This window comes from Ursus arctos, unplaced genomic scaffold (genome assembly GCF_023065955.2).
Source record: "Ursus arctos isolate Adak ecotype North America unplaced genomic scaffold, UrsArc2.0 scaffold_29, whole genome shotgun sequence".
NCBI lineage: Eukaryota > Metazoa > Chordata > Mammalia > Carnivora > Ursidae > Ursus > Ursus arctos.
In genome coordinates, this window is record NW_026622974.1 from 22218801 (window position 1) to 22228327 (window position 9527).

At 35.3% G+C, this 9527-nt stretch overlaps 1 non-coding gene across 1 annotated transcript; it reads left to right on the forward strand.

Moving 5' to 3' along the window:
* Positions 1–4787: 4787 nt before the first annotated feature.
* On the forward strand, positions 4788–4969 carry LOC113261386 (U2 spliceosomal RNA). The gene has a single exon (XR_003318369.1). It is a non-coding gene; the product is annotated as a U2 spliceosomal RNA (small nuclear RNA).
* The last annotated feature ends 4558 nt before the right edge of the window (positions 4970–9527 follow it).

Consider the following 9527-nt stretch of genomic DNA (forward strand, 5'->3'; position numbering starts at 1 on the left):
TGCAAAGATGCCGTGAGGCATGAAAAGTCATTATTTTCTCTTCAATAATTTACCGCAGTTATTAATAAAAGATTGGGCTACCCTTAAAGCTTGGGGACATAGAGGGAGATATGTGGCTCTTCAGGTTACCCCTTCAGGGCATCTCTTGGTATTCTTTGGTGAAAGTATGGCAGTAAATGGACTATTATATTTGCCCTGATTCAAAAATGGCATGGTACCTGGGGACTTATACCAATAGATATGACATAGCTGATCATCCCTCCACAGAGGTACCAGCCTGGGTTAAGAAATATCTTGAATGAAAAGTAGTTGAGAGAGTAGATAATATCAGTTGAGCTCTCTTGGTCCAGTGGCAATGGTGGGGTGAGGAGGTGGGATGTGTTGTTCATCCCATTAACCTTCTTAAAAGTTTTCTCAATAAAGGAGATCAAAAAGAATGTTATGGCACTGTTTGAACATTTTATTATTAAAAGAAGATTGACCTGTGTGTAACCAAGTTTAAGCTGAGTAAAATGGTTGGTCACACAGATCCATACTTTATGATTGAAACATTCATCCCCCCAGCTGCTGAATGTGTTGAAAGCTGACAGCTCACAGCCAAGTTGCTCTGTAAGAAATGCTACCTGTATTGAGGTCCTGGGCCCTCCCCAGGGCACCCTAAATTCAAGGACTGGTTTATACAGCAGTATAAAAAAAAATGAGTCTCCCTGTTTGGAGGCAGGATAATTTTGAAACGCCGTCCTAGCTCCAGAGCTCTCCATCACATTTGGATGAGGCCTTTGCGCAATTTCATTCCAGTTTAATTCTTTCATCTGTGTAATCCTTCTTCCTTCACTCCCTCACAGATGTTGATTCCAAGGGCACTCCCATCCTATTGAGTGAACCTCCTACATGGGCTCCTAGGCAACCCAATCTAAGAAAAATATCTATGAAGTTGAAGTCATTAGAGGTGAATGTCCTGATGTAGTGTATTTTCTTTTACTAGAAGCTAGTAAGCCTAACTTAGATAACTTCAAGAAATGTATTACACATGGAGATTCTTATATTAGATAAGAATTTGATTCTGAAAGATGAATTCATAATTTGAAAATTATTTAGAAGATATGTAATTCAAACTCTTATCCACTATAAGAATCCCCATCGATAATACATTTCTTGGAGTTAGCTAAGTTTATGCTTGCTTACTTTGTGTAAAAGAAAATACACTATATCATGACATTTACCTCAAATGACTTTAACATTCATAGACATTTTTCATATATGTATAAAATATATAAATTTATACAAATATATAATAAATATGTATTATAAATAAATATGTAAATATTTATAAATATACATTATATATGTCATAAAATAAATGCATTGCATGGGTGTTAAATGTATCTCTATGGGTGTTAAATTAAGAATGACATCTTCCTACAGGCTGAAAATATTCCCTCTCTTTCCCACATTAAGCTTAAATCTAGTTAGATAGGATTATATAGTTATGAATCTGGATTAAATAAATGACTATATAATTAAAGGAAGGAGAAATTCTGATTAAAAGTGAATTGATATGTCAGCGCCCCCCAAATTAAAATTTTGGTAAATTATAATTACATGCATTTGTAGAAAAATATTCCATTAGCATTTCAAATGGAAATTTACATTTTTTAAATCTCTCTCTCCTCGTATTGGTGCTACTATCAGCACTTTTCTTTCCTAGAATTGTCAGGCCTGTATAAATGTGGTTAACTGCTTGACTAAGAAAATAAATTAAACTTTGAAGATGGTAATTTAAACTTCAGTTTATTTGATAGGGGGAACTAATGAAAGGAAGTGAATCAGGACTCCACAGCCATGTGGCCTGTTTGCTGACTCAAGTCCATTTGCACTACAAGCTGTTTCCAACCGAATAGATGGTTTTTTTTCCCCCACGGTGTGATAGACTTGTGACTGAAAGAGCTATAATACATAACTGTAGATACATTCTTACTTATAACAATTATTTTTACTTTTCTAGCAATTTCAAAGACATTGTTCCACAAAATCATTATCATATCCTTTGGTTCAAATCAGTATATAAGAAAATAATGTGCATATCCGATTATCTTAAATACACATATTAGAAAATTATTATATGGTGTTGAAATAAAATTTAATTTTATCTTTTTCTGTTTAATCTTTTAATTTTGCTTGCCTTATTTTTCAAATCACAGTGTCCTAAATTAAATTTAGCACACATATGCATTATATATATTAAATATGCTATATATATGTTATATAAAACTTCTGAAACAAAAATTCATGTTCTCCTCCTATAATAACACTTCTGCTCATTTAGGAAAATGTTTTAATTGAGAGGGCACACCATGCCAATATGTCCTTTGAGTCTAGAATTGGCTTTTTCATTTTTCATGAACTTCCATTTAATGAAAATAAATAAAAGATGTCATAAGTGCAACAATAGTGTAGTATTAGTTAAATATTCATATAGTTCTATAACTTTTTGCTTTAGAGGATGTATTTCATTAACATAGCTAAAGCAAAACTTGAAAATGTTCATTTTTGCTATGAACCCTTATCTTTTCATTATGCTCATACAAGTAAAGGAATAAAATTAAATTGCACACACCTCTTGAGGTCCTGATATACAGAACATATCAGAGGAGAAGTCCTGGATGCTCCTGTAATTGTTTCCTTGAGAGTGAGGAATTATCCTCACTTGCTTCTGACTAGACAAACTGTTATTTTTTAGTGTATTCCTTTTTTTCCAAGATAGAATTGTTCTCTTGCATTGTCGTATGTTTTATCAGAGGGTTTGAAAATATGATTGCTGAGGTGCCCTGCACAAAAGTTTACAAGGATTGAAAATTTATCATCACATAATATCTCCTGTTTTGGAACTACTGTATCTCATTTCAAATTTCTCTTGCACGGACACAGAGAAGACTCACTTTCAGCCTATTTATTGTTATATGTAAATGTGTACTAACTCTACTCAATAATAAGTGAGCTAAAGTGATATATTGCACATCTTGGCTGAGCCAGAGAAAAGTCTCTGCATTGTTTTCTAATCTCCTTAACCTCTTCTTGATGAAGAAAAGGGACTCATATTTCTAAGGGAGGCTATATGACACAGATACCTACACCAACTTGTAGTGGATATAGAGTTGAAAAGGTATCAACATTTATCATATTACACTACAAGGATTTGGGGATTAATTGTTGCTTTACCTTAAACTAACCTATCTGTACCAATAACATATCTGTACTAAGATAATATACAAAATTGATATTTGATTAAAATTTGAGATGGCAATAGCAAACAATTGGTGTAGGAATAAACTTAATTAATAAAATTATTATTAATAATTATATTATATAATTAATTATATTATTAATAATTATTAATAATATTAATTAATTAATTGAAGATAATTAATAAAATTATGTTTTATCTACAGTTATATTTTAGATATCTTAACAGACTTCTATTTTTGTTTCCCAGTTTTGTTTTCCTTTTTTCCTTTCACCTTTATTTAAACCGACTTAATATTTGGGCTCCTTGTTTTTGCAGAGCAATGTGACACGATGTATTGGTATGTGCTCATCTCTTGAACTTCTTTTGTATAGATCCTAGAATTCTGCCACAGGAGAAGACCACTGGGCATAAACGAATGTATTGGAAAAAATGGGATTTGAGAAATGGAGGGCTTCCACAGAATGGTGGGAGACAGAGTGGAAATGATGAAGCCCTGGTATATTCTAGAAAAGGGCCACTGCTTCTTGTGCTCAGTTAGAACTACAAGGAAGCTGGACGAAAACCCAGATGAAAAAGATATAGAGTAAGAATAGATAAGTAGAGCCTATGGGGACTTCTCTCCACAGAGGGTTATAGGAAGAACAAGGTGAATCACTAGTCCCCATAAAATGACTTTGGAATAGAAGTAGATCCAATAGACATGAAAAGGCCCAGAGGGTAGAATAATGTCTCATGATGAACTGTCTGGATTACCATGAACAAATGCCATAGAGAATCTGGAATCACATGTGTGGATTAGTGACTAAAACCAGACAAGAACGATGATCAAATTAGAAGAGAGAATAGTCAACATCCATAACCAGTCCTCCCAATACTTCTGTAGCTGAAGCAGACATGGAAATTGTGAAATAAGGAAAACCCACAAATTGAAACACTGAGTTAAAATTTTTACTGGAGGACTGGAGGACTATGGGTTCAAAAAGGAATTATAGTAAAAAAATTTTAAAGTACACTTATTGTATACTACATTTATGAGCTGACATCCCATTCCTGTTGTAGTAACAAAGAGAGAAAGTGAAAACAAGAATTATAATCTAAGCTTATAAATCACTCAGTGGATTGCTCATAACTAAAGATTTAAAGGTGTTTAGAAGCCAAAGTTAAAGATGCCAGTTTTGTGGGCTTTCCAGCCAAAGAAATATTCCCTCTATTTATATACCATTTTATAACTCAAATAACATACATCTCAAGATAAATTAAAAAATTATTTCAGTCTAACCAGGGATCAATAAAATAGTATAAGCCAAATAGTAAATATTTTAGGTGTTACAGGTCATTTGGTGTATTTTGCAACTACTCCATTCTACTATTATAGCATGAAAAGAGCCATAGATAATTCCAGACTGAATGAATGTGGTTGTGTTCCAATAAAACTTTACAGAAACAGGTAATGGACTGGATTTGGTTCCTGGACTATAGTTTTTCTATCCCCAGTCAGGCTCAAAGCATAGATGTGGCTATTTTTCACAACTTTGGGATCATCGCTTCTCAGCCTTTTGGTTAATATCAAGTGTAATATCTGTTCTTACCAGTTTAATATCTGATACATGTTCTACCCGAGGACAATATATCAAATGGATTTCTGGAGCAGGGAGATGGAATAGGAGCGTGCTCTGTCCCCTCCATGCATGGGCCTGGTATTACAGGACCGGTGCACCCCTCTGAGGGAATAACCAGGCAGCTCCTGCTGTGTTGACCCAATATGGTGATTCCTGAGCCTCCACCTGGTGGCCCTTAGACCATCTGCCTGCTGTGTGCCTTCGCTATTCAGATGCAACTAGAGTCAGCAAAAGAGAGTCAAGACAGCAACACAGGAGTGTGTGGAATATGTATTTATATATGCACTATGGTCCTCTTACATACTACAAACATGAATACAAGTATAAGCCAACAGTGGAAGTGGTTTTGCTCATTTTTTTTCTTTCTTTGTTTTTGTTTCTGTCTAATGATTTCCTCTCCTAAGTTTTGTTTTCTTATACTTAAGTTTTTATTTTTCCAAAACAAAACTTTAGGATCATTTTTTCTTTATTTTTAAAAATATTTTAATAATCTTTTTATGTGTTTATTCATAAAATGTGACTTGGCTTCATCCATTGACAAATAATTCCAAATATCCAAATGATTTTTATAATTAGAACATTGGAATGAATGATAACTGAATGTGTTTTGAAGGGAAATGGAGATTGACAGGGAACTTCTATAAATTGGCAGTCAGAGAAAAAGTAGCAGAAAGAAAGCATGTCACATTCTAATATTTTCTGAAATGTATTGAAACTTGTGGCATTTCCCTCCCTCATTTTAACCCTGCATGTGTGTGCTTCTTCATTATTGCTAGGCAGAGATGTTTATTCTCCCTGAAATGCTGAATCTGACCCAAACTTCAACACATTTCACAAGTAAGAATCTACTATGCAGAATATCTTTCTTTTGCACAGTTAACAGCATTCCTAATGAGCTGTTAATGAGCTATCAATTTCTAATATAAGCTAAAGAGCTAGAGTAGTCACCAAGGAATTCTAGAAGCAAAAATGTTGCATCCCAAAAACATAATCAAATGAATTATTCCAAGATTTATAATTACCCTTAAGTTATCCTGACTTTCTTTATGTGTCATTTCTAAATTGATAGCAGTGTCTTTGAAGATTAATTTATGATCTTAAATAATACCCATTGCACAATGTTACTATTTTTCATGAGTTATTATTATTTTAATTATTACTAAATATTATTTATTATGGAACTTCCCTGTGCCAGCCAATGTAGTCTCAGAAGTTATAATCTTTTGGAGAATACTCTGAGATGTGTAATTATTTTAATAATAATAAATGATAATATGATAATACCTGGAGTGATAGGCAAATGTGTCTTAAGGTAAACACCCTGAATTATCTTAGGCATTTATAGAAAACTTTGAAACAGGTCTAGTGGAATTTATTTTACCAAATTCAGACTTTCAAATAAAACATTTTACTTTATTTTATTTTATTTCCTATGGTCAGATCACTAAACGTGATCACCCCCTCAGTTTAGAGAAAGAATGTAAGGAAGAGCATGGTAGTCAAGGCAATAGTCTCTTTATGGAAGCTGGTCATTCTTGAAGTGGAGGATTCATCCCCTTCACTGTTCCTCCCCACCAGGGTACCCAAAATAAATGTTTATTGAAATGTTCTTCCAATCTATAAAGCCAAGTGTAGAGTGAAAAGCATAGGAGAAATTGTAGAATTTTCCAGTTAGAAGGCTTGCTACTGAGTCCTATTGCATTTCTACAGTGTAGTTCTGCACATATAGGTAAATTTCCCTGAGCCATGAATTAAAAGGACACAGCATTGAACTGTCTTTCTAGCCTCCCATTCAAAAGGTTCGTCTTCTAGGACAGAGGACTGAAGACATCTGTCATCATCACTCCAAACACATTGAAATCTATATGAAATACAAAAGGATATTTTAAATGCATACTTCAGCTTTATAGCAAAAAGGGAATTCCCGCATATTGGAAATGAAGAAGGAAAGAGTGTCATTATAGAACAGAAAGTGGAGCTGCAAAGCTTTGGGGAGCTACCAGGGCAGGGCTGTTGCTAATAAGTAAGTTAGGATGCTGAGCCCCAGGTCGCCTCTCTACTTTGGAGCTGAAACTCCAAGGAAGAGCAGATCATTTCATGGACGATTGTTTAAAATAATTGCACCCCTTGACCTAGTCATCTATCAAGGAAGTGAGCAACTCTGGGCTAGGTTATATGTGTGGTAAAAGTGTCACTGGCAAGTAATGAGAAACTCAGGCTACGCCATGTGCTACTATGGATCCCTAGGTACATTGACTGAGTTATGCAGGTAACCTGAAATATTGACATGGTGTCCCTAATTAGTTAGGTATACAATATCACAGTCGAGTGGTATTTCAGGCAAAGGAATCTCAAAACTTTCATTTCTATACTACACTGTAGATAACTCAGAGGGCAAAAAGAATCTCATGGGTAAGTAAGCTGGCTGAAGATCACTCCACAATCTAATTTACAAGGCAAAAAAGAAACAAATTCAATGAGGAAGAATAAGTAGATATAACAGGTCTGACACCCAAGAAACAGGTAATACAACAACATGAGAGACACTTTAAAATATGTGTATTAATGTGTTCAATAAGGTAAGCAATAGAATTGATAAAGCACTCGCAGTACGTTTTGAAAAGCACATGAATTTGAAAAGGAACAAAACAAAGTCGTAAAAAATTCCAACAATTGAAATAAATATTAAACTTTGGGCAAATTGCACACAAAACTGAAAAACCGAAACCACCTGAATTCGGCTCAATTGCTAACGTGACCATCAGCAAGTTACTTAGTCTCTGTGTTTCAGATTCCAGTATCATTCCTAAGAGTTACATGTCAAATGCTCACACTGTTCTTGGCACCCTTTTAATGCACGGCATGATAGCTGGTATTATTAGGTATTGTTTTTAACAAAATTTGTTGCAAAAGATAAAAGGACGCTAATGGGGGATAGAATAAGGTCCTGCATCAATCTATAAGGAGTTCTATTAGGACACAATAAAAGGGGATATTAGAAGTGATATGGCTGATAACTTCTCAGAATGGATGGTATAATCCTAAAGTTGAAGAAGCACCAAATTAGACAAATTTTTGTGTTACCAAATATCAAATATAAAGTGAAAAGAGATGCTGTAAGATACGGAGACATTAAATACAAGGAAATTATAATTAAAGTTTACATAGGCTTTTTGAATGCCAAAAGATGGTGAGATGTTTTAATTGTTGTAAGAAAATAGAATTAAATTATACTAAATTTATCCATTTTGTTCTAAATTTTGTCTGTTTTCTTCAGAGTTATAAAATTGTTTCCTTTTTCATCAGCTAGGTCAATTTTTATAGTTTTTCACTTTCCCGGGAAAAATTGCCAGACTTGGCTTTGTTTATTTTATAATCTGTTTCCTAATCCCATTATCTGAGGTGCCTATGGATCTTTTCCTGTTGGTTTTTGTTTCTGCTAGTTTCTCCTTGGTTTGTCTTATCTCTTTAGGTATTTGAAAAACTATGTGTAGAAAAAAATTGAACCCCAGGATTTTATCTTATTTCACAGATGCTTTTCATTTGCTCCTACCCAGGTGCTTGGAGGCATTCGCACTTCTGGATCAACTTGATAGGGAACCCACATGTCTAGTTTGCCTGGGGAGATCCTGTTTTATGCCTACTTATCTGGCATTCTATCTGGTTTGGTATTTGCACCATTTAAACAAAATTTGATGAATAATGATCAAAAGTTGCTGTATTAAAATAAGTCGGGATGGTTTGGGAAAACCTCTGCTCTTACTGATGGATGCTCTATGAGGACAGGGCGGTTTCAAATGCTGAGCAGTTCAGGCAGCATCTCCAGAGTGCCGTAGAGTTCAAAGAGCTTGACTCGCTTGCCTACCTGAACTCTGTTGGAAACCAGAAGGAGACTCAGGGACTCTAGTTCAGTGCTACAAGTATCCATCCCAGGCAGCGGCAGAGCCAAGATACCTGAATCAAATGAATGTTTGTTCACGGTGCATCGCAGAAGGAGAATTCACAGCATTGACAGGACAGTTACGCAAAATCTGAGAGCACCGAACAGAACGCACTGAGTCTCTGATAGCAGCAAGGGTCATGATACATGAAGTGGAGACATGTGAGATGGACAAGGGGGACGTGATACCTGGACCAGTTGCCCCCCACTTTTATATCGAGTGTGTTAATGCTCTTCCTGAACATCTCACCAGAGGCAGTTACCCAGAGAGGTGAAGCCGATTCAACTCAGGCCTCACCCATGACTGATCTCATTTCCCCAAATTTGTAGAGTCAGATCCCAGAGCACTTGGGGACATGGATGCTCTTGCCTCAGGGTTATTTCTATCACCCCTCCCTCTCTGCTGTGATTTAGGCCTCAGAGTTCTTCCATCTGACCCTGCAACATGCACATTGCGGGCCTTTTGGAGTGGTGACCTTATGCTGACATAACCCAAAGTGCAGAGATAATGGACAATCTAGGTGTCTAAGACACATGCGTGCTGAAGTATGGGACAGAAACCGCACAGAAATGCAAAGGCTTATTTCCTCAATGAAATTTCTGTGGGCCTAGTGGTTTGTTGAGATGTCTCCTGTACAATGTAAGGAAAAAATACTACACTTTGCATAATCTCGTTTTATATGTGAATTGTTATAACCTTTTCAGTTGGTGTCTTGATATG